Genomic DNA, 26,405 nt, shown 5'->3' with positions numbered 1-26,405 from the left:
ATAAGAATTGCGCACTCTAGAGGCTCAAGAAGTCAAGACCCAAGATCGGTTTATATGGCAGCTATATCAAAACATGGACCGATATGGCCCATTTACAATACCAACCGACCTACACTAATAAGAAGTATTTGTGCAAAATTTCAAGCGGCTAGCTTTACTCCTTCGGAAGTTAGCGTGCTTTCGACAGACAGACGGACGGACGGACGGACGGACGGACGGACGGACGGACGGACGGACGGACGGACGGACGGACGGACGGACGGACGGACGGACGGACGGACGGACGGACGGACGGACGGACGGACGGACGGACGGACAGACGGACGGACATGGCTAGATCGACATAAAATGTCACGACGATCAAGAATATATATACTTTATGGGGTCTCAGACGAATATTTCGAGTAGTTACAAACAGAATGACGAAATTAGTATACCCCCCATCTTATGGTGGAGGGTATAAAAACGCTTTATTATGATGACGACGTCGATGATGGCAATGGCGATGGCAGAAGCGACGGCAATAATAATCGCTTGAATGAATCGCGAAAAGCTAAATTTGATCAAACGATCAACGATAATAATCAAGCGCATGATGTAGACATTCTTGTTGCTGTCACTCGCTGTCATGATGTTGCTGATCGTTGTCACAATGGCTGATGCTAATTTGTTGCAAGTTATTGTTTCAAGCGAGTAATTCTATTGTTACTCCCGACCAAGTGTTAAATATAACATTTTGCGTTTACTTGGTTTGAAAAAAAAAAATTGTGTATGTATTTGCTAAACGGATACATCTTCCCATGTAAAGCTGGAGATAATAAAGGATTACAACACATACGATCTTAATTAAGACGTTTCCACCACGGGACTACGAGTGACTTAGTTGGGAGCTACCGGGAGCGTCCAGTGGAGTGCTTCGTAAACGGAGTAGCTGAAATTGTGGTCGCGGACGATCAGCGATAACGAGTGGAGAATCTCGAGTCTTAAATACTGATAGCCTATGATACCCGATATGAGAAGGCGGCGCTCTATCCTATGGATGCGCTTGCTCAGCTATGGAGCTTGACGATGATCGCTACCCCACACACAAATGTGCCTTCTATTGTACAACAACAACGAACTTTTTTTGCTTTGAGTTCATAAATATAATCCGACAAACAGCGTCCCATTTGCAATACGTTGAAGTTTTGCAGAATCATACACTCAAAAAAAAAACTGTTGTGTTATTTTTAAATATTTGAACCAAGGATTAGAAAACATAATTTAAAGATGATCAATTTTCCAACTCCTTAAAGAAACATTAACAATAACGAATTTTTCGTTTTAAAATGGTGGGTTAATAAATCCTTAACTTTGCGTCTTTTTATTAAAGACAAATATCCAAAATGAATGTCAAAATATCATTGAAAGTTTGGAAATTAACCTTGAGACAAAACAACAGTGCACCTTAGTTAAAGACACAAAATAGCCTTATAAACAGGAGCGTCTTTAAATGTTAAATTTTGTAGTTTTAGATGCTAAGTTAAAACGAATTTTTCATAAAATAATAATTGGATAGTTATCTATGAAGTAAAATTAGTGAACAAATTTGATTTTGTCCCTATAGTTTAAGTATTTATTGTATTGTAGAATAAGTTGAACTATTTTGAAGTAAAATTGTGGATTATGAGATGAATTTATAGCATGTAAGAAAATATGTCATTTATTATGTATTAGAACAAATTTGTAAATCTATTGTGAATTCCTAATCCAAGTACAATTAGTACTGAAGTTCCGCTGCATTTCTTTTCACTGTTCGTCAGTCTGTCTGTCGAAAGCACGCTAAATTTCGAAGGAGTAAAGCTAGCCGCTTGAAATTTCACATAAATACTTTTTATTAGTATAGGTCAGTTGGGATTGTAAATGGGCCAAAGCGGTCGATGTTTTGATATAGCTGCCATATAAACTGATCTTGGGTCTTGACTTCTTGAGCCTCTAGAAGGCGCGATTCTCGTCCGATTTGACTGAAATTGTGCACGTGGTGTTTTGTTTTGACTTCCAATAAATGTGTTAAGTATGGCACAAATCGGTACATAATCTGATATAGCTGCCATATGAACCGATCTGAGATCTTGACTTTTTGAGCCTCTAGAGTGCGCAATTCTCATCCGATTTGGCAGAGATTTTGTACAACGGCTTCTCTCGTGACTTTCAACATACGTGTCTAATATGGACTGAATCGATCAATAGCTTGATACAGCTCCCATATAAACCTATCACACGATTTTGCTTCTTGAGCCCCTACAAGGCGCATTTCATATCCGAATGAACTGAAACAATATACAATGACTTCTACAATGTTTGGCAGTCATTTATGGTCCGAATCGGACTATAACTTGATATAGCTCCAATACCATAACAGTTGTTATTCAATATTCTTTGTTTGGCTAAAAAGAGATACCGCGCATAGAACTCGACAAATGCGATCTATGGTGGAGGGTATATAATATTCGGCCCGGCCGAACTTAGCACGCTCTTACTTGTTTAACTTTTCTAAGCTTAGCATCTTAACCTAAACTAATTTGCCATTAAAATACGCTCCTATTTGTAAGGCTATTTTGTGTCATTAAATACGGTTTACTGTTGTCTTCTCCCAAGGTAAATAACCTTACCTGCAACGTTATTTTGACCTTCATTTTAGGTTTTTGTCTTTAATACCGCAAGACGCAAAGTTAAGGACTTATTAACATACCATTAAATTAAATCCTTTATATGAGAAAAATATTTTTCACCAAAAGATTGTTCCCTTCAAAGCTTGGACAATTGAATAAATTTTAAAGTAAATTTGCTAATCTTTGGCTCGAATTTTTCAAATTAGGACAGATTTTCTCAGTGTATCATGAGTACTTCGTGTCATATTTTTCGAAAATAGATTAACTAATTGCCACATTATTGTAATGTTACTTTAAATCGGACGAACATTTATATGGGAGCTATTTCGAAATTTGAACCGAAATCGCCCAAAACATATTTGCTGCTCTATCTAACAAAATTTTCTTGGTGTGTTAAGCGGTGGGTCTCTTCAGCTTTCTTTTCGTGATGAACTCCGATTTAAGATCTTATAGTATTTCTTAATTTAAACGATATTTTTATACCCACCACCATAGGACTTTGCAACACATCGAAATATCCATTTCCGACCATACAAAGTATACAAAGGGTGATTTTTTAGCTTTTATTTTTTGGCAACACTGGTTTAAACAGCTCACGGACATTTCGTGTTTTGTTTCTCTATCAAACATCTTCAGTTTGGTCTATAATTATACCACGAACGACGCTTGCGAACAACCCTTACAAATTATTGAATTTTAATATCAAAATGCTTGCTCTGTTAAGAAAGTTGATCGCGCGCTTCTTCCATTTTACGACGAAGCTCATTTTTGGCTTAATGGGTATGTAAATAAGCAGATTTTAGAGTGAAGATCAGCCAGAAGCATTGCAAGAGCCACCAATACGTACAGATAAAGTAATAGTTTAATGCGGTTTATGGGCTGGTGGCATCATTCCATCGTACTTCTTCAAAGATGATGCGAATCGTAACGTTACTGTGAATGGTGAGCGCTATCGTAAGATGATATCTAACTTTTTTTTGCCCAAAATGTGAGAGTTTGACTTGCATGACATGTGGTTTCAAAAATGCCACACAACATTGAAGCATTTATTCATGAGATACAAGCCGCATAGTTGGAAAGAGTATGCCAAAATTAAAATAAGCGGATGGACCATTTGAGGCGCAGTCAGGGTCAACATTTGCATGAAATAATCTTCAAATATTAAATTATATGGGCCGTACCATCGATTCAAATAAAGATTTCAAGCATTTTTATGAATTCCGTGTGTTTTTATTTTTAAAAACTTGTCTATAGCTCTTAAAAAATTACCCTTTATTTCTGATCGTCGTAAAATTCTAAGACGATTTAACGATTTAACATGTTCGTCGGTTGTAATCACGCTACAGTCTTCAAAAATTGAGATATTGAGTTGAAAATGTTCACATACCCAATGGGACCCAATGGGACCCAATGGGACTACATTTGGATATAGCTGCCATATAGACCGATCTGGCGATTTAGGGTCTTAAGCCCGTAAAATCCGATTTCGCTAAAATTTGAAACAGGAAGTTGTGCTATATAGAGCCCGATATTCATCCGAATCGGCTCATAGTGGTTTTATCCCTCCTGACATCCGACTTAAATATGATCCAGATCGGAACATATGTAGATATAGCTGTGATATAGACCGATTTAAGGTCCTAAGCTCATAAAAGCAGCAATTATTATCCGATTTCGCTGATATTGGTAACAGTGAGTTGATTAAAGCCTCCCGATATCCTATTCAAATATAATTTAGATCGGTCCATATTCAGATGTAGCTGTCATACAGACCGATCTACTCATTGAGGGTCTTAAGCCCATAAAAACTGCATTTATTACCCGATTTCGCTGAAATTTGACAGAATGACTTTTATTTTGCCTCCCATCTTACGTCCAGCATATGGTCTAGGTCAGACTAAATTTAGATATAGCTGCCATATGAACCGATCATCCAATTTAGTGTCTTAATCCCATAGAAAGCGAATTTGTTGCCCGATTTCGCTGAAACTGAACTTAACGCGAATCTAACATGTTCTTACTTGATTTTTATGGTGTAGGGTATTAAAAAGTCACAATCGTTTCAATTTGGCTTTTATTTGTTTATATTCGTTTTAATTTCAAGTATGCCTGGTGAAGCATACAACTCAGTAACATTTTGTTTTTGTCATACAGACCATATTGTCTGCAAATCATCCGCTCGTCCGTTTTATTAGTCCGTCCATCGCCTCATTCATTTATTACCAGACGTAATTCTTAAAAACGTCGAGTTGATGTTTATATTATTTTTTGCATTCATTGTCGTTTGTTAATTTATTTTCATCTTCACACAACGTGTTTGACTGCTTCGCCTGGCCCCGTCGCTGTGATTATTCTCTCAGCAAGAATTGAACGAGGCTGACAATCAGGCTTTTAATATTCCCCGTATGTGACATTTGCGGTCGTTGTGGTTGTCACATTCTCATTTCTGTGCATTTGACATGTCTGTGAAAACAAAATATATGACTGACACTAATTTGTACAATTAAAAGCAAATAATTTACGTCAATTTATAAGACATTCTCAACGAATTAATTTTGTTGTATTGAACAATGAAATGAGCTGCAAACGGCTTCCAACGGCTACGAAGCACGTAACTTGCTGCGCAGGGCAGCGATTTTTGTGTTTTTATTTTGAATTTGGGTGCACGAAAGCTAATTGCATTGTCAAATCAATTTCGAGGCCACATAGATTAAAAAAAGTCAAAACAATCTGTTGCGATGACAGGGATTTCGATTGATAACCAAATGATATTATATGGGGCGTAATGAACGTTTACACAAAACGCTACAGTGCGACATTAGGTCTGTTCGCGTACTTTGATAGTAAAAATTTGCAGTAGAGTAAGAACAGTCTTTACTCTTTTTTGCTATTTGTTTGAATTAAACAGCTGTTCGATACTCAAAATTTGTAAGCTCTCAATTGCCAAACTCTTAACATTTTGCTCGCTCTTACGCTCTCTTTTACTGACAAATAAAGTACGAGAACGACTTCCAGTAACAATTTGTGTCCACGAACAAATTCATTAATAATCCAACAAGAAAAATTTTTAACATGGCCATTACTATCTTAGGATGAAGTGTATACATAAGGGCTGGTAAATTGTATCGAAATAAATAATCTACATTAAATTGTAAAAAAATTCTCCAAAGATATTATGTATGTATGTAGACTAAAATCCTAGTCCGCACCTTTCAACTTGAAAAAAAACCATTAATTCTACCATTTATATGTTGCAATCAAGGTGCAAGTCGCATTTGTTATCCAATTATCACGAAATTGTACACATATCACTTTTTTAGCCCAGGGACAAACGATATAATAGTTTGTGTGAAAATCGGTTAAGATTTAGATATAGCTCCCACATATACAGCTGTGTCGTAATAATAGCAGTGCTACCACCTCATATTTTCGCAAGTCAAATTTGTTGGTATACCAACATCCAAATTAAGTGCTACAATTACAAATATTAGAACATAATAAATATTATGTTTATTAGATATTGTGTATCTTTGAATCGCCTTGTTCAAAAAATTCGGGCATTAATGATATATTATAAAATTTAATTAATTAAGTGACAATAACGCTGTTGCTATTGTAATTAATAATATCAACAATTTCTGTAATAGTGTGACTTAGAAAACGCTGTTCCAAAGAATGGCGAGTTACAAAAACCAATAAAAAAATTCCCATAAAAATATACGGGTAAATTACAAAAATAGTGACTGCCGATTGTTCAAATGATTGCATAGTGGAAATCCTTATGGAATATTTCAGCCAATTCGAATAAAAATTGCGCCCTTTAGGGGCTCAAGAAGTAAAATAGGTAGATCGGTTCATATGTGAGCACTATCAGGCTATAGACCGATTTTGACTATATTCGACACGTAATGGGAGAAGCCCTCCACAATGTTAGTTGTGCATGTGCAACTCTATGAACTTAAAGGCACTTCGTTTATAGTTAAACCCTAAGCAACTTCAATTGTGTCGTCTGGGTCTATTACGTGAAAAATAAACCCAAATGTTCGTTTTCAGTATAAAATGCTTTGTTAAACGAAAGAAAAACAAATACTTACTAACATATTGGATACTTAATACTTATTAATACTTACTAACATATTGGAGAAATTTGAATTTGTAACTTTAAATTCAGAAAAAAAGCAGAAAAGTATTAAGAATATATCGTAGAATAAGTTGTTTGTCATTGAATTATATTGTGAATTACTATGAATTGTATACTGTATAAGATATCTCCTTTTTTGCCATCCGTTCTAATCTGCAAAAGACTGTAAGACCATTATGAATTGTTAGTTATAAGCATTTTAGTACGACATGTCACTTGCCTTTTCTAGAAAGTATAAAACTTCACTTGTATGTCACTTGCCTTTTCTATAAAGTATAAAACTTTACTTCTCCTACAACCATAGCAAGGAATTATAAGTTAAACCACCCGCTAAAGTAAAGTCCACTCAGCATTCACAGGGAATTCCATTCGTGATATCATCGCCTCTCACCTCCATAACTAGAATCGATCTCTCAATCCCCACTCCATGTTTAACTGGGAAACCCCATTCTTGTTCACATATTTCGTGGGCACATGTGAACTTTCTGTGCCAAATTTCTGTATTATCAGTCGAAAATTCAAAACTTCTAGGGGCATTAGAAGACTTATCGTTACTTTGGCTTAAATGGTAGCTATAGATAGATTTGAACCTTTTTCGGCACGGTTGTTGAAAGTCATAACACAACACTCCGTATTTTAGTTATGACATCAGTTAAATCGGATTACAATTGCGGCTCCCAGCGACTAAATATGTCAAATCGGGAGATCGGTTTATATGGGAGGGGGATCAAGTCATAGACAGATGTAGACCGTACTTGTCATGATTATTGGAAGCCAGAAAGAACACTGCGTACAAAATTTCAACCAAATCGAACAAAATTTTAAGCTTTCAGAGGCCCAAAAAGTCAAATCGGGAGGTCGGTTTATATAGGAGTTATTACAAGTTATAGACTGATTTAGGGCGTATGTAGATGGCAGTTGGAAGTCACAAAAAAATACTCCGTCCAAAATGTTAGCCAAATTGGACAACAATTGTGTCTTCCAGGGGCTCAAGAAGTCAAATTGAGAGGTCAGTTTATATTGGGAGATCGGTATACATGGGAGCTTTAATTGGGAGATCGGTATACATGGGAGCTATATCAGGTTATAAACAGATTGAGCCCATACACGCCATAGTTGTTCGAAGTCAAAACAATATACATTATGCACAATTTCAGCCCAATCGTATAATAATTGTGCTCTCCAGAAGCTCAAGAAGTATAATCAGGAGATCGGTTTATATAGCAGCTATATCAGGTTATGAACCTTTGAGCCTTGGCACAGTTGTAGGAAGTCAAAAAAGTGCAAAATTTCAGCCAAATCGGTTAAAAATTGTGCCGTCTAGAGGCTTAAGAAGTCAAGATCCAAGATCGGTTTATATGGCAGCTAAACAAGAATATGGACCGACCCATTTATAATCCCAACTGACCTCCACTAATGGGAAGTATTTGTGAAAAAATTTCGAGTGCCTAAATTTACTCCCTCGAAAGTGAGCGTGATTGACAGAAGGACGGACAGACGATCAAGAATACATATACTCAGATCAAATTGTCGATGTGTTACAAACGGCATGACGAAATTAGTACACTCCCATCGTATGGTGGAGGGTATAACAAGATTAGCAGCGAGTGTAACTTCTCATGTGTGCAATTTCATATCCGTTTTATGTCTACCAAATTTCATTAGTGTCGGTTTTAGAATAATCCCCCACCTCTTAGGACTTTTCATCCAATTCCACATGAATCTGCCACTTTCAATTCTAAGAAAACAATATTAGACTTACGATGTAATGGTGGAACAACATTAATGAACTCACATCGTTGACAAGCCTCTGGTTTTTCATTCGGTGCTGATTGCCATGTTTAACATTTGTTATGTTAAATTTGATTTAAGCAAATGACTGGAATGACTGAAATGACTCTGACACAGCAGAGACCCGTGAATGACTGTTGACGGCTGTAATTGACAAGTCTTTTGTTTTTGCTGGTCGATTTGTGTTCAGCTTGTTGATGATGTTATGCTGCTGATTTTAAGCAACTCAATTAAATGTATGCAAGCAGAAAAACCACTAAGCAAAATTCACAAAAAAATGACGTTAACAGCTTTTCCCATTTAGAAAATGGCCATACAAACGGCAGCACTACAAAACAGTATAAATTCGTATGAGCTGTGTTTACATATTTTTTATGGCACATAATTGTGTATAGTTTAATGCTTATAGCCGGTTTTCTGTACGTACTTTTTTTCTCGATTTTCATTTGCCTCCATTGGGGTTAGTTTTGTCTGTTGTTGTTGTTTGTCTTTTTTTTCTGTGCTAAGTTTTTATTAGTAGCTGCTGTTTTTGTTTAATGAAAGTTGGCTATGTCAATTTGTGGTGTTCTACAAATGGCTGAACTAAACTAAGGTTCAGCTTCGATCAGCATAGACGCATTGTTTCAAATAACCTCAAATGACTGTTTTACACATGTCTGTGAATTTCCAGTGCATAATTTTCACATTAGCAATGACGTTAATTCATGGCATTCGTTACAGGTGTCATGAGGTGTCAGTTAATTTTAATGTGAGCATTAAACGAAAACGAATGACCGACTGCAACACCGGTACATTTGCCCTGGTTTGATGTGAGCTTTTCCGTCTCTCTAGAGACAAGTTTGCATAAAACAATCAGCTTTTATTCCGCTTCATTTCAGGCTTATTAGCCATTTGCAAGTTATTTACGGTTTAATTAAATAGCTCTAAACAAACTGTTATGATGCTGTGAAATTGATGTGATTAGTGATGATGACGAAGAGAGTCTTTACGTCCGATACATCAAGAATGTTATGAAGAAGCTCAGATTGCATTCACTACAGGCAGAGAGATACCTTCTGTTTTATACATTATTTTTCAAAATTATTATTATTATTTGATTTTTTTTTAAGATGCGAATAAAATATTTGGAGGAGTATGCCAGCACAAATATGAAAATAGCCTTGAAGCTAGTCTAAAGGTTAATTGGAAAGGCTTTAAAGTATTTATCATGTCTACAAGTGACTTCAAGATCCATGTCAAAAACAACATTAACTTTAACAGTGCAACAGTGCAGTTTTCATTATCGAAATGCCAAGCTGAGGTCAACATGTGGCTTTGGCACACAGTCCAAAATTTTGAACTGAGCATGGGTGACGAACACTCACCACCCATGGGCCAGTTTCTAACGCACTAGAATCCTACACATTTAAAGCAGCACACAAACACTCAGTGGGATAGAAAACAAGTAAAAGTATGCTAAGTTCTTCGGGCTGAATCTTATGTATGCCCCACCATGGGTCGCATTTGTCATGTTCTTTGCACGGTTTCCCTTTTTAGGCAAACAAGTGATAACGGATAAGAATTGCTATGCTATTGGAGCTATATCAGATTAGGTTAGGTTAGGCCGAGAAGAGGGCGCGGATATTAATTCGCCCCATGCCACTATGAGCATGCACATAAGCCAGTAGTCGGCTTGTTGTGCCCTACAGAAACTCAGAAGTAACATCGAAAAAGAAAATTTTAAATTAGCAATTCCGTAGTACTTACAAAATCCCTAATTGTTTTCCATACCACCCTCCTAATTTGGTTCATATCTGATATTTGGTCCTCACCGAAGTACCAGTGTCTTTTAGCCGCGAAAGCCGGACAATGACATTGGAAATGCCATCGTCCTCCCCACATACCCTACACCAGCTATCACTTACGGCAACGATTTTGCATAATTGAGCTCGATTTTGAGCTCGTAGTCCTATGTGTCCCGTTATGATACCGCAAGCTGTACTGACCTCCTTCTTACTTTCTTTCAGTAAAAGCCTCGTCTTCTCACGATCTCCCCATGGGATTTTCGTAGTCCTACCTACCATTTCGCCGTTCCACAGTGTCGGATACGCGTTCGTCGGGTTTGCTCTTAACTCGGACTGCATCGACTCAAAGGCTTCAGGTTAACCCAGGTTATTGACGGCAGTCCTCTATCATTCGAATTGTATGCTCTTTCATTTCCCCTTACTCCCTTATGGCCGGGCATCCAAATAATGCGGTTCATTCCATCCTCAGAGAAGGCATTAGTCTCTTTCTTAATATAATCGGGAAATCGGAAATATAATCGGGAAATCGGCTATATCAAAACATAAACCGTTATATCCCATTTACAATCCCAACCGACCTACACTATAGGGAAATATTTGTGCAAAATTTCAACCGCCTAGCTTTACTCCTTCCAAAGTTAGCGTAGTTTCGACAGACAGACGGACGGACGGACCAATATTTCGATGTGAAACTAACGGAATGACGAAGTGTTTACCGCCATCCTATGGTAGGGGTAATAAGAATTAAATTTGTTTTCATTAAATGCTAATCAACAAAAATGATTTTTATACCCACCACCGAAGGATGGGGGTATATTCATTTTGTCATTCCGTTTGCAACACATCGAAATATCCATTTCCGACCCTATAAAGTATATATATTCTTAATCAGCGTAAAAATCTAAGACGATCTAGACATGTCCGTCCGTCTGTCTATTGAAATCTCGCTACAGTCTTCAAAAATAAAGATATTGAGCTGAAACTTTGCACAGATTCTTTTTTTGTCCATAAGCAGGTTAAGTTCAAAGATATTGGACTATATCTTGATATAGCCCCCATATAGACCGATCCGCCGATTTAGGTAAGACCCTAATAAAAGCCACATTTATTATCCGATTTTGCTAAAATTTGGGACAGTGAATTGCCCTCGACATTCTCCGTCAATAAAGATCAGATCGGTCTAAATTTGGATATAGCTGCCATATAGACCGATCCTCCAATTTAGGGTCTTAAACCCATAAAAGACACATTTATTATCCGAGTTTGCAGAAATTTGGGACAGTGAGTTGTGTTAGGTCCCTCGACATCCATCGTCAATTTTGCTCAAATCCGTCCAAATTTGGATATAGCTTCCATATAGACCGATCCCCCAATTTAGGGTCTTAAGCCCATAAAAGCCACATTTATTATCCGATTTTGCTGAAATTTGGGACAGTGAGTTGTGTTAGGCCCTTCGACATCCTCCATCAATTTTGCCCAGATCGGTTCAGATTTGGATTTAGCTGCCATATAGACCGATCCTCCGATGTAGGGTCTAAGGACCATAAAAGCAACATTTATTATCCAATTTTGCTGAAATTTAGGACCTGGAGTTGTGTTAGGCCCTTCGATATTATTCGTCAATTTGGCTCAGATCGGTCCAGAGTTGGATATAGCTGCCATATAGACCGATCCCCCGATTTAGGGTCTTGATTGTCCGATGTCGCCGAAATTTGGAACAGTGAGTTAAGTTAAACCTCTTGACATACTTCGGCATTATGGCACAGATCGATACAGATTTTGATATAGCTGCCATATGGACCGATCCCTCGGTTTTAGGTTTTGGGGCCATAAAAAGCGCATTTATTGTCCGATGTCGCCGCAATTTGGGACAGTGAGTTCTGTTAGGCCCTTCGACATCCTTCTTCAATTTCACTCAAATCGGTCCAGATTTGGATATAGCTGCCATATTGACCGATCTCTCGATTTAATTTTTTGGGCCCATAAAAGGAGCATTTATTGTCCGATGTTGCCGAAATTTGGGACAGAGCAATTTGGTCTAGATCGAGATCAAGATTTGCATATAGCCTTATAGACCGATATCTCGATTAAAGTCTTGGCCCCAAAAAAGGCGCATTTATAATCCGATTTAACTGAAATTTGACACATTGGCGTATGTTAGGCATCCATATTGTATATGAGTCAGATCGGTTTACTTTTAGATATAGCTACTAAAAAGACCAATATTTTGTTATACATAATTGAACAATAACTTGTACTTATTAGTATTTGGTCCAAATCGGATCATATTTCGATATATATTGCTATGGGACATAAGGTATGCAATTTTTACCGGATTTTGATGAAAGGTGGTTTATATATATACCCGAGGTGGTGGGTATCCAAAGTTTGGCCGACATTAACGCCTTCTTATTTGTTTTACTAAATATATGCAAGAAGTCAAATTTTTATACCCAACACCAAAGGATATGGGGAATACTAATCTAGTCATTCCGTTTCTAACACCATGAAATATTAGTCTGGGACCCATTAAGCATATATATTCTGGATCATCTCGACATTCTGATTCGATGTAGCTATGTCCGCCGTCTGTCGAAATCACGATAGTGGTCGAACACGTAAAGCTAACCGCTTGAAATGTTGCACAAATACTTACTTTTGATGTAGGTCGTTGGGGATTGCAAATGGACCATATCGGCTCAGATTTGGATAAAGCTCCCATTTAAACAGATTTCCTGATTTGACTTCTTGAACCCCTGGAAGGCGCAATTGTTATCCGATTTGGCTGAAATTTACACATGGCACTACACTACAATTTACACATGGAACTACGAGCTTACTTATGCAAAAAAATAGCGGCAAGTGATAGCATGTGTACGGCATGCTGGGAAAATGTAGCATTTCCTATGCTTTTGCCCGGCTTTCGCGGTTAACAGACCCGGCGTGGTAGGGTAAGCAATTAGGGACTTTGTTAGTAGCACAGAATTCTTGACTTTTTCGAGGTTTCGTTTTAGCAGTTTAAGCTCACAACAAACCGATTACTGGCTTGGACCAAAATCCCTACACATTTTGTTAGTCATAGAGTAACATTTTGAGAAAATGGGTTGATAAATGTACTTGCAAAGGTCCAAAAAATGAATAACGGGAGATACTAATATATTTGAGCTACATCTAAATCTGAACCGATTTCTATAAAATTTAACATCATAAGTGAATCATTGGCCGAACTTAGCACGCTCTTACTTGTATTTTTTTTTTTTTTTCAATTTTTTCCAGGTTATATAAAAGTGCAATAGATACTAGATTTGTTACCTTTTTAATCGCTTTGGGTGTAGAGGCACATTGGATAGATTTATCCTTCATAGTTTGGCAGTTATTCATGATATAACATATTGTTTGGAAATCCTCATAGGCATTTATCTTTATGAAATAAGTTTATCATCATCTTTCCTTTAATTCGATTCACCATCCATCGCTGTGTCGTTTAGCTATTATTTATTTCAAAATCATTTAGCAACTGCAGCCATAAATTATCACCAAATTAACACATATTTCATGATGAGCATTAAAACTTTACATATTTCTCTTAAAAAAACGCACACATTGGTGCGAAAAAAAATTTACATTCATCCATAACAAAAACATCATTTTTTGGGCTGTTGCTGTTGCTGTTTTAACACAAATATTTGTATAATAAATTTTAAATGAATGTACTGTATAATGTGGAAAATATACAAAAACCAGATAATAACAATAATAGCAGCAGAGCCAGAAGCAATAACCCACAATTGTACAGAAAACAATTTTCGTGAAACAAGACAAAAGAATTATTATTATTATTTTTTTGTCAACAGTCGAGTGAATAACAGCCACAGAAACAATAAAAAAATCTGTCACATCACTTCCAACCCCAGAATGTGAGACATGCCATTTGTCACACGCATTGTTAACCGCGAAAGCGAAAAAGTATTTCCAAGTGGGTGGAGACGACAATAAATGATAATATTAACGATAATTTAAACAAAACACAACGCGTCAACCAGCCATCCAACCACAAACACACACACACACACACACACACACACACACACGCATTTACTTGCCAAATATTTACGTACAATAAAAAGGCCTTAACAAATTATTTTTAAAACAACCGCCTGGAATGTTGTACAAATTATACAAATATTTATACAACGCGACACATGACGATTACTGACAGACATTTCACACTTTTCTTATTTACATGCACTGACAGAAATTCTATGGGGCCAACTGCATTTCAAGGTTGGTTCAATACTTTAACAAATTTTTTGGAAAGCTCTGTGTTGAAACTCGGGATTATAAAGTCATCCCTAGAGACGGGCTAAACTAGTAGCTTAGAGGAACTACAGAAGACTGGATTTTGTCCCCTCTTTTGTGGCATGTGGTAATCAATGGAAACAACAGGCAACAAAAGCTGGACGTTATCAGGTGACCAATCGCGGACATGCTGATAATAATTTACATGTAGCTCCGTATGCATGCATTATGTATCAATAAAGTTCCTCGAAAATTGATATTGGTTTTTATGATTAAAATAAGTAGGGACATTGCGTATGACAAAATTTGCTTAAATTTGATATGGAGAATTTTTACCAAAATTCGCACGTATGTATGTCAACAAGGAGTGCATTTCTTAAACTCAACAAAGTTTTGAGATGCAGGTACATCTCACATAATGCAAAAGTCAGAATCTATAACTGTAGTGTGAAATCTATTATATAATATGCCAGTACAACATGGAGCTTGACACAAACTACTTCCCGCAAAATCCAAGTTTTTATAAATCACTGCCTACGACAAATACTTAGAATTTTCTGGACAAATCGTATTTCAAATGAGGAATTTCAAATAAGAACAAACACTTCTCCTGTAGAAGTAAAAATCCGGAAGAAAAAATAGACTTGGTTGGGTCATATGCTACACCGACCGTGAGATGATATAGCGAGAAATGTCCTAGACTGCAACCCGCAAGGACAGCGAGGGAGGGGACGCCCGAAAAACATATGGATCCGCTGCACGAAGACAGAGTTGAAATCAACCCATATATCTTGGAATCAGGTTAAGGCTTTGGCCAACGATAGAGCTAGGTGGAGAAAACTTGTTGATGCCCTTTTTTCACAATGAACAGTTTGCTATTGGTCATTTTTTATTGTTTATGTATACAGGCAACCCTGTGGTACGCTTCGCTACCCCCTTTTTGATAGCATAAGAGTTGATTTTAGTGTAGGACTTGCAAAAACATAATTAGACACTTTCGCCACGCGAAAAATGTGTTTCTTATTCTTACTCTAACATTTTAAAAACATTTCAACTAAAAAGATTTTTCTCAAAAATTCTTTTTTCTATAGAAATGTTTAGTGTTTATATCTATTTTATCTGGCATCTATATCAATTTCTAAGATTGGCACTTAAACGACCTTAAACACCGTCTTGGGTGGGAAAGTTAAAAAATAATACAGTTAACAACCGCAACGAAATTCCTATATTTTATTTTTCTTTATTCAGAGGACCGATTGGTTGTCATAACAAAGATAAATGCTGTATGCATAATTATGATCACTCTGCCCACTTTCTGTTCATGTTGGCTTCTCCAAATTAACGCCTTCTAATAGCTGTTTTCAATTGGCTCAACTAAATCTAAATGAAACAACCAGTAGATGGCGCTAATTTAAATGTCAGTGCAACTCGCTTGGAGTGGATCATCATATGGTGATTGTCTATAAATTACTACATAACTACCTATTAAATAGTCATCATTAAGTCTTTGTTTAAATCAAATCAAATTGCCATATTAAACGATTTTGTGTGGTAAAGAACTAATTTGCTAGTCTATATATTTGGTGCGGTGGCGATAGTTCTGTTGCCCAGCAGCACGTCGTTTGGTCTTGTCTATCGATGAGCTAAAAATGGTTACAACCTTACTGTTAAGGTTTGCAACTCACGCTATCACGCTGAACGTCATAATTTTGGGGGTATGGCGGTCTCCACACATTAACTAAATCACACAGTGTTCTGTAAGGTCGTTGTGATTGATGGACTGTGGGTGCTCATATATATCAGATTCGCAGTCCTCTAACTTATACCTTCAATTTTACCACATATTGTCATAATTTGTGTATACAGTCGTTTTTTGGAGGGCGTCTATATGAGAGTTGTACACCACACCTCATCTACACTACCACTTGAACACAAATTTGAATGACGCACTCTACTCAAAAAAATCTATCACTTGATTTCCCATTGTTTTAATGGGTCCAATAATCTATTGGAGGCAATTTTAGGAGGTAAAGCACCACCTAGATTCTTGGAAACAAAGTTTAATTTCACATTCGTAATCTGAACTCAAAATGCCTTTCATTTGAGTTTCATCAAGCTATGATCGAGTAATATTCCCATTTGGGGGGTTTATCGGAGATAGGGCGACCATCAATTATTTAGACCTCACTTTTTATGTCATATTCGTAGCCTGCTGCTGGTATATGCGTCCCTTATGTCTGTTTGGAGCATTTTTGGGTTGGCTGACCCCTTGGATACTTGAAGCCAAGTTTTTATAACATATTCGTATTCTACTCTCCAGTTTCTTTCATTTGACCTTATCGGTCCGCTTTTGAATTTGGGCGGCGTATTTGGATTAACGGGGGAGGAACCGCCCCTTTCCAATATCAACAAATTATAAAGCCTATACCTCCTTCGTGACCATATTCTTAATCTACTCCCGAATACCTTTCATTCGACCCCATATTGTCATTTTCGTTCAATAAACCTATTTTGGGGAGTTTTGGGGTCGGGGGGGCCCCCCAATTACTTGGACTCAATTTTGAATACGAAATTCGTACTCAACTGACTTGAATACCTTTCATTTAAGTCCAAAACTGTCCCGATCGGTCCACTTTTCTTTTTGGGTGGTACTTTTGGGGTAAAGGGGAGTGTCCGCCCGGTGCCGATATCCCCATCACCCCCGCCCCCCTGAAAATGTGTAAATGTAAAAATTACCCTGAAAACAAATTTATAAAATATGGTCTGCTGCGTAAATTGTACAAATTACTTTATTAATATAACGAATAACTTTTCATAAATACAATAAAAAATCAAATTTTTAACCAATTATGGTCGTTGACACGATGATCAGTCGTCATTAATACAACGATTGAATTCATCATATTAACAACTGAACATGGATCTGGTTGTAAATACAACGTAACGGGTTTCATTGCATTAACGGAATTGTTCGTTGGCTCAATATTAGCGTCAGATTTCATTTATACAACAATCAAAATCATTCATAATACGAACATTTTTCTTTTAGTGTATGGTCTGAATCGGTCCATAGTACGAACATTTTTCTTTTAAAACGATCCATAAACTGATATAGCTCCCATACAACCTATTTCTCGATTTGAATTCTTGAGCAACTATGAAATGTATTTCTTATCTATTTATTGTCTATCTATCTACCTATTGAGTTAAATCGTGCAAAAAACTTGACAAATGTGATCATCCATAGTGAAGAATTTATAAGATTCATCCCGGCTGAACTTAACACGTTTTTACTTGTGTTTCTTAGTCTGGAGAAAATTTGATGCTCATAAACAATGGCATACGGAAATGCTTCCAATTATGGAGAACCTGCCAATATTTATTACCTCTTTGGAGGAGAAGAAACTTTTTCAACACAAAGCCAAAAGAAATGTACCACAAATTCGTTTATTGTTCATTCTGTATGGCCAACATAAATTTCGCACATTATTATAATCCTCTTTAGAGCCGTGTAAACAAAATTCATTTAACAAAAAAGCGAACGAACGGGCGAAACATTTATGTGCACAATATTGTTTATATTATTTTAACAACTGCAATGTTGTTTATAAGTAGGTAGGAGGTGCGGCCCATACATTGTTTGTTTATTTTATTATAACGACTGTGGTAATAACGATTTCAACTGAAGTGTGTGTCACACAATTGGAGGAAAGCGAATTATCGTACCATGGAAATTAATTCTGTAAAGAGGGAGCGGTAAGAAACTCAAAGTAAGTTGTTTTTGCAAAAACCTACTGGGAAAGAGTCATGGATTTTGTCTAGCAAATAAAAGAAATAACCATTGCAAAGCAATTTTTAAAAACTTCGTAAGTTGGAAGCAAGAAAAAAACAGTAAGGAAAGGCAAAATTCGGGCGGAGCCCACTATATAATAGCCTACACTACCGAATCTACGTACTACTTTTAATACATGGAACCTATGCTGAACTGTAGTTTTGCATACCTAATAAAATTTTGAATAGAACCTTGCAAGATTTTCTTACGATATGACCTAAATTGTGGCAATAACAGACTTAAAAGTTCATATCGGATGAAAGATGTATACAGGGACTTCAAATAAAAGGTGGCCTCCAAGGCCATATGCGATGTAATATATACATATACGAGAGCTATATCTAAATCAGATTTCTTTTAAATCGATGTCGTTCGTCATTTTACCAAGAAGAGACTTGCGCTAAATTTCATGACAATCGGAACAAATGCTACCTGTACCTAGATAACAAGAATACATGGACAGACAGACATAGCTAAATCGAATCTGGAAGTGATTTTAAGCCGATCGGTATACTACCTCGTCTCCTTCTTAGCGTTGCAAACAAATGTCCAAAGTTACAATACCCTGTACCAGAGTGGTGGTGTAGGTTATAAAAAGAAATAAGGAAAGGTAGACTACTTTTAATACATGGCAGCTATGTTTTACTGTGGTCAGACTTAAAGTTGTATACCTTTTGCACTTTCAAACTCAACCCACGATCCCACGATCGAGTATATCGGCTAAAAGACACATGGGAGCTATGTATAAACCTGGACAGATTTCATTAAATTTTGCACAAATATTTTGTAAAGATCGGACCAAAATTGTGATTAATGCAGAGTTAAAAGTCCATATACGATAAAAGATATACATAAAGTGAAGCTATATTCCTTTTTCAAAAATATATGAACTATATGAAGTTATTGACGGATATGGACCGTACTTGTCATGCCGTGCAAGTCATAGAAAAATATCACCTCGAAAATTTCAGGCAAATTGAATAATACTTTCGCTCTCAAGAGGCTCAGAAAATCAAATTGGGATATCGGTTTAAATAGCAGATATATTAGGTTATAAACCGATTTAGATCATACTTGGCACATTTGTTGGAAGTCATACCAAAACAACATATGCAAAATTTCAGCCAAATTGAATAGGAATTGCGCTGTCTAGGAGTAAAGAAGTGAAATCAGGAGATCTGTTTATATGGCAGCTATATCAGGATATAGACTTATTTAGACCATACTTAACACAGTTGTTGAAAATCATAGCAAAATGATACTTGCAAAATTTCAGCCAAATCAGATAAGAATTGTGCTCTCTGATCATCATCTATAAGCATCTCTCAGGTTATAGATAGATTTAGTTCAATCTTGGTACAAAAGTTGGAAGTCATACCAAAACAACTTATGCCAAATTTCAATCAAATTGGGTAACAGTTGCGCCCTCTAGAGGCTCCAGAAGTCTAAACGGGAGATCGGTTTATATGGTAGCTATATCAGGTCATCAACCGATTTAGACCATAGTTGGCACAGTTGTTGGAAGTCATACCAAAATGATATGAGCTTTATTTCAGTCAATTCGGGTACAAAATCGTGCGGTCTCTAGAAGCTCAAAAAGTCTTATCGGGAGATCCATTTTTATGGCAACAAAGTGGTTGGAAGTCATAACAAAACACTTCACGCAAAATTTCAGCCATATCGGATATAAGCTCAAAAAGTCAAGACTCAAATCGGCTTATATGGCTTAACTCCTTCGAAATTTAGCAATCTTTCGAAAGACAGACGGACAGACATGGCTTGATCGACATTAAATGTCATGGCGATCAAGAATATATATACTTTATGTGGTTTTAGACGAACATTTCGAGGAGTTACAAACAGAATGACGAATTTAGTATACCCCCATCCTAATCTCGTCATCCTGTTTGTAACACCTCGGAAATATGCGTCTGAGACCCCATAAAGTATATATATTCTTGTTCGTCATGTCAGTTTAAGTCGATCAAGCCATGTCCGTCCGTCTGTCTAACTTTCAAAGGAGTAAAGCTAGCCGCTTGAAATTTTGCACAAATACTTTTTATTAGTGTAGGTCGGTTGGGATTGTAAATATAGCTGCCATACAAACCGATCTTGGGTCTTGACTTCCTGGGCTTCTAGAGGGCGCAATTCTTATCCGATTTGGCTGAAAATTTGTACAATGGCTTCTCTCATGACCGTCAACGTTCGTGTTTATTATGATCTGAATCGATCAGTAGCTTGATACAGCTCCCATATAAACCGATCTCCAGATGTTGCTTCTTAAGCCCCTACAAGGCGCAATTCTTATCCGAATGAACTGAAATACGACACTATGACTTCTAAAGGGTGATTTTTTTGAGGTTAGGATTTTCATGCATTAGTATTTGACAGATCACGTGGGATTTCAGACATGGTGTCAAAGAGAAAGATGCTCAGTATGCTTTGACATTTCATCATGAATAGACTTACTAACGAGCAACGCTTGCAAGTCATTGAATTTTATTACCAAAATCAGTGTTCGGTTCGAAATGTCGTCAAGAAAATTATTCCTACAAACTTCGATTTACATCGTTGTTCGTTTTACGTCGTCTCTATAGTTTCAAAGCAAAAGCCGGTCTATGTGATTTTTTGAGGGAATCCCAATTTAAGTCAATATTCGTGTCTGTTTGTTAACATTCATCATTTGTTTTGCGAAATTGGCAAATTCCAATTTTGGTCGACGATAACTTTTAGATCTTTTGTTTTGTGATTCCGTATTAAAAATATCGTTCAAGGAGTAAAAAAAAAATGTGAATAAAAACCAAGTTGAAAATTCTACACCGATATGGCCCTGGTGAGAAGGATTTAAATATTGCCAATACATTGGGCAAATAACAATATGAGCATTATTGTTATTGTTATTGAAGCTTGTTCAACTACCTCAGGGAAAATCTTCTCAAGATGAAGTTTATGACAAGGTGATATAGAATTGGTGTTTATACCCTACACCACTACTGTGGTACAGGGTATTATAAGTTAGTGAATTAGTTTGTAACACGCAAAAGGAAGGGAGATAGACCCATTGATAAGTATACCAATCGACTCAGAATCACTTTCTGATTCGATTTAGCTATGTCCGTCTGTCTGCCTGTCTGTCCGTCCGTCTGTCTGTCCGTCTGCCCGTGTTAATTTGTGTACAAATTACAGGTCGCAGTTTTCATCCGATCGTCTTCAAATTTGTTACAGGCATGTTTTTCGGCCTAGAGACGAAGCCTATTGAAAAATCGGTTCAGATCTGAATATAGCTCCAATATATATGTACGTCCGATTTGCAGTAATGATGCAGTAAAATGGTTATTTGTTAACCGATTCTCTCGAAATGTGCCAGGATGGATTTTTTTACGACTCTCGACATTACTGGTGAATTTCATGGAAATCGGTTCAGATTAAAATATAGCTCTCATATACATATATCGCCCGATTTTTACTCCTAGAGCCACTGCAAGCACATTTATTGATCAATCTTGCCAAAATAATGCACAACGCTTTCCTCAGTGACTACCACAATATACATAGAGTTTGGTCAATATCGGTTCAGCTTTAGATATAGCTCCCATATATATGTTCGCCCTATTTGCAGTAATATTGCGATAAAATTTTCTTTTGTTTACGTATTTTCTCGAAATTCGGCAGGAGGATTTTCCCTTGATTCTCAATATAACTGGTGAATTTCATGGAAATCGGTTCAGATTTAGATATAGCTCTCATATATATATATTTATTGGGTTGCCCAAAAAGTAATTGCGGATTTTTCATATAGTCGGCGTTGACAAATTTTTTCACAGCTTGTGACTCTGTAATTGCATTCTTTCTTCTGTCAGTTATCAGCTGTTACTTTTAGCTTGCTTTAGAAAAAAAGTGTATTTGATTAAAGTTCATTCTAAGCTTTATTAAAAATGCATTTACTATATTTTAAAAAATCCGCAATTACTTTTTGGGCAACCCAATATATTACCCGATTTTAACTTCTAGAGTCACTGCAAGCGCATTTATTGATACATCTTTCCAAAATTTTGCAAAACGCTTTCCTCGACGACTGCCACAGTATCTGAGTAGTTTGGTCGAAATCGGTTCAGATTAGACATAGCTCTCATATATATGTTTGTCCAATTTTGAGAAATATTGCAAAAAAGTGATCATTTGTGTTCCGATTCTGTCGAAATTTTGCAGGAAGGATTTCCTTATGACTCTCGATACTACTGGTGCATTTCAAAGACATCGGCCCAGATTCAGATATAGCTGTTATATGTATATATATCGCCAGATTTTCACCCCAAGAGCCACTGCAAGCGCATTGTTTGACCAATCTTGCCAAAATTTTGCACAGCGTTTTCCTCAACGACTACCATTTGAGAATTTGCTCGAAAACGGTTCAAAATTAGATAAAGCTCCCATATATACGTTCGTTAGATTTTGGGTAATGTGCCATAGTGTTGCCATTTGTCAATCGTAGTTTTTACAGTTTGAACATTTTTGCTCGTCGAGGTCCATCAAAATTGATTCAGAATTGGTTATAGGTCCCACATTCTACTTATAGGGTAGGTGTAGGGTATTATACAGTTGGCACCGCCCGACTTTTGCCCTTCCTTGCTGGTTTTACATAAGACTTATTTGACTTTCACTTCACTTCGCAATTTTTTGGAACCTATCAAATGTTAATCGTGGAATTACTGTATTGCTACCCCCACCACCCCATCAAGTCATATTTAAATTTTGACTGTAGATCACAATCTCGAAATTCTCACTCAAATGACCCACTTTCATGAATATGAAAACCTGTCAATGCAGCATTTTTAATTCGTTTTTCTGTGTTATCGTATAAATTTATCATCACCCATGCTTGTCTGCCGACGACACATTGAAATGCAACACCGACAACATCGATGACAAGATCTCTCAAAACGACCACTCGACAGACCAGCCAATAAGGCAGTTGTTGCCAGTACAAGCCAACCGCCGATAACTCTACCAAGAAATGAAAAATTATACGAAAATATTCATTAAGAATGTATGATTTCAGCACAGCCAGAACCAAACGAACACACAAAAAAAGCAATTTTAATGAAATTTCAACAAGAAAAAAAAACCCCACCGACCAGCATTAATGCACATGTTAGCAGCTTTCAACAGCGCCTATATACAATTATAAATAAAATGTGAACATAACTATAGTCACATAGTTATGCGCTTGCTGTATGTACACATTATGTATGAGGTATATACATATTTGTTTACATATGGCATGTACATCTATGCAATCGAATTACAATATATCTTTGTGTGTATATTACTCATAAAAAACGTGTGTATGTTTTTTCGTCAGTCTATCCGTCTGTCCGCTGTCTGTCTCTGTACACGTCGAAATATTCATTAACGATGACAAGTTGAAATGCTAATTATTGTCAAATTAATTTAGTTGAGTGTCAGCTTTAAAAGATATTCAAAGCTGCAGAACAGCGGCAACGCCAACATTCGAAACGTCAGCATCACCAGCCACACCAGCAAAGGTGATGCTGGTGCACAGTGAATAAGAACAGAATTGGCGCCCAAACAGAATTGATTACAAATAGTTCAAGTATAAAGTGAGTGCGATTTCGGGAAACCATTTTAGTTTCTTGAAGCATTTGATGTACTTTAAACCCACCAGTGTATGGGGTTGGGCGGTACACTAATCTAGTCACTCCGTTTATAAAACCTCTAAATATTCGTCTGCATGACAATCTAAGTCGATCAAGCCATTTCCGTCCGCCAGTCTGTGGAAAATACGACTACAGTTGAACGCATAAAACAAGCCGAATGATACTTCTATTTGATGTACAGATACTTCTATTTGATGTAGGTCGTTGGAAATTGTTAATGGGCTACATCGGTTCAGATTTGGATATTGCTCCCATATAATCCGATTTCCTGATTTGATATCTTGAAACCCTGGAAGGCCAAATTGTTCTTCGATTTGGCTGAAATTTGGTATGAATTATTTTTTTATGACATCCAACATCCGTGCCGATTACGGTCCAAACCAGCCAATAACCTACAATAGCTCCACTATAAACCGATCTCCCGATTCGATCCCTTGTGCTCCTAGAAGTGGCAATTGTTGTTCGATTGAGCTAAAATGCACGTAGTATTCTGTTAAGACTCCCAACAATCGTGCAAAGAATGATCTTAGTCGGTAAATTTTAAATTTTTGCTTAATTTGGTTGAAATTGGAAATGTAGGAATTGTTTGCAGAATATATGGTAATGGGTTTCCAAGATTCTGCCTCGCCCTACTTAGCACTTTTTATTTGTTATACCTTTTACCTTAGAATGGGGGTACAATTACTTACATCATTCCGTTTGGAACTCATCAAAACCTTGGTATGGGCGGAGCGATTAGGACTACGTCCACTAGGGCACTGGAGTCTGGAGTGACTTAAGGCATTGGGAGAATGTATTGAGGATGGGAGCAGCTCATACTATCGCGGTATAGTCGAGGGGACGAAAGGAAACCAGGAAGGAAGGGAAGAGGTTACCGATCGGATAGCTGAGACGATACAGTGGCACAGTCTTGGACTGACGCAACCCTTGTATTGCCATCTGGAAGATCATCACGAATGGATCAAAGCTAGAGGACAGAGTGGGCCTGGAGGTCTACATTGAGAACCCAGGGACTGAGATCTGTTATAGACTGCCTGACCATAATACGGTCCTGGTGCTAACGGGAGGACGTCGAGTGTGAGCATCTTTACGGACAGTAAAATGACCCTATGGTCAATAACAACCAGGACGATAAGATCACGAACAGTCTTGGAGTGTCAGAAGGAGATTAGCGCCTTCTCTAAGGATGACACAATCCGCATCGTTTGGGTGCCGGGGCATAACGAAGTAAGGAGGAATAAACGGGCAGACGATTTGGCAGTGACGGCCAAAGGACTGCCGTCAATTAACTTGGTTAACCCGCAGACATTCGGGCGACGAGCGCGCGTGTAACACTGTAGAACAGCGAAACATTCGGCGAAAATTCTAGGGGGTGATTCGGATCGTGAGAGGACGAGGCTATTACTGAAAGGAAGTAAGAAGGAGGTCAGTATAGCTTTTGGTATCATAACGGGACACATAGAACTACTTGTGCAAAATTGGTGCCGCAAGTAATGGCATGTGGGGATGATGAGGAGACGTTGGAGCATTTCCTATGTTATTGCCCGACTTTCGCGGCTAAAAGACACCGGTACCTTGGTGGGGACACAGTACCCGACATGAAGCAGCCTAGGGGAGTGGTATGAAAAACAATTAAAGATTTTGTAAATAGCACAGAATTCTTAACTTAAAATTTTCTTTTTATACGCTCCACCATAGGATGGGGGTATACTAATTTCGTCATTCTGTTTGTAACTACTCGAAATATTCGTCTGAGACCCCATAAAGTATATATATTCTTGATCGTCGCGACATTTTATGTCGATCTAGCCATGTCCGTCCGTCTGTCTGTCGAAAGCACAGACATACTAGCCATGTCGTATTTTATTCTTAATTTCAAAAATTGTGTCGAATAAGGTTCAAATCGATTCATAACCTGATATAGGTGCCATATTAACAGATCTGGGATCTTGACATCTTAAGCCTCTAGAGGTTGCAATTATTATCCGATTTGCCTGAAATTTTGTACGACAGATCCTCTCATGACCATCAACATACGTGATTAATATGGTCTGAATCGGTCTATAGCCCGATACAGCTCCCATATAAATCCAACTCTCTATTTTACTTCTTGAGCCCACAAAGGGCGCAATTCTTATTCGAATTGGCTGACATTTTACACAGGTCTCCAACATATAATTTAATTGTGGTCCAAACCGGACTATATCTTGATGTCGCTCTAATACCACA

The 26,405-nt window shown here is 37.3% G+C and overlaps 1 protein-coding gene and 2 long non-coding RNA genes across 3 annotated transcripts in view; 1 reads left to right on the top strand and 2 right to left on the bottom strand.

The window, feature by feature from the left end:
• Window positions 1-26,405, top strand: part of LOC106092866 (zinc finger protein Elbow) — a 223,566-nt gene that overhangs the window by 107,215 nt on the left and 89,946 nt on the right. The gene's annotated exons all lie outside the window — the stretch shown is intronic.
• Window positions 1-26,405, bottom strand: part of LOC106091167 (uncharacterized) — a 92,156-nt gene that overhangs the window by 19,004 nt on the left and 46,747 nt on the right. The gene's annotated exons all lie outside the window — the stretch shown is intronic.
• LOC131996432 (uncharacterized) lies at window positions 4,708-5,350 on the bottom strand. Its single transcript, XR_009397865.1, has 2 exons — window positions 5,174-5,350; window positions 4,708-5,114 (listed from the first exon to the last, which is right to left on the bottom strand). It is a non-coding gene; the product is annotated as an uncharacterized LOC131996432 (long non-coding RNA).

Source organism: Stomoxys calcitrans, chromosome 3 (genome assembly GCF_963082655.1).
Source record: "Stomoxys calcitrans chromosome 3, idStoCalc2.1, whole genome shotgun sequence".
Lineage (NCBI taxonomy): Eukaryota > Metazoa > Arthropoda > Insecta > Diptera > Muscidae > Stomoxys > Stomoxys calcitrans.
This window is presented reverse-complemented; position numbering and strand designations above follow the sequence as displayed.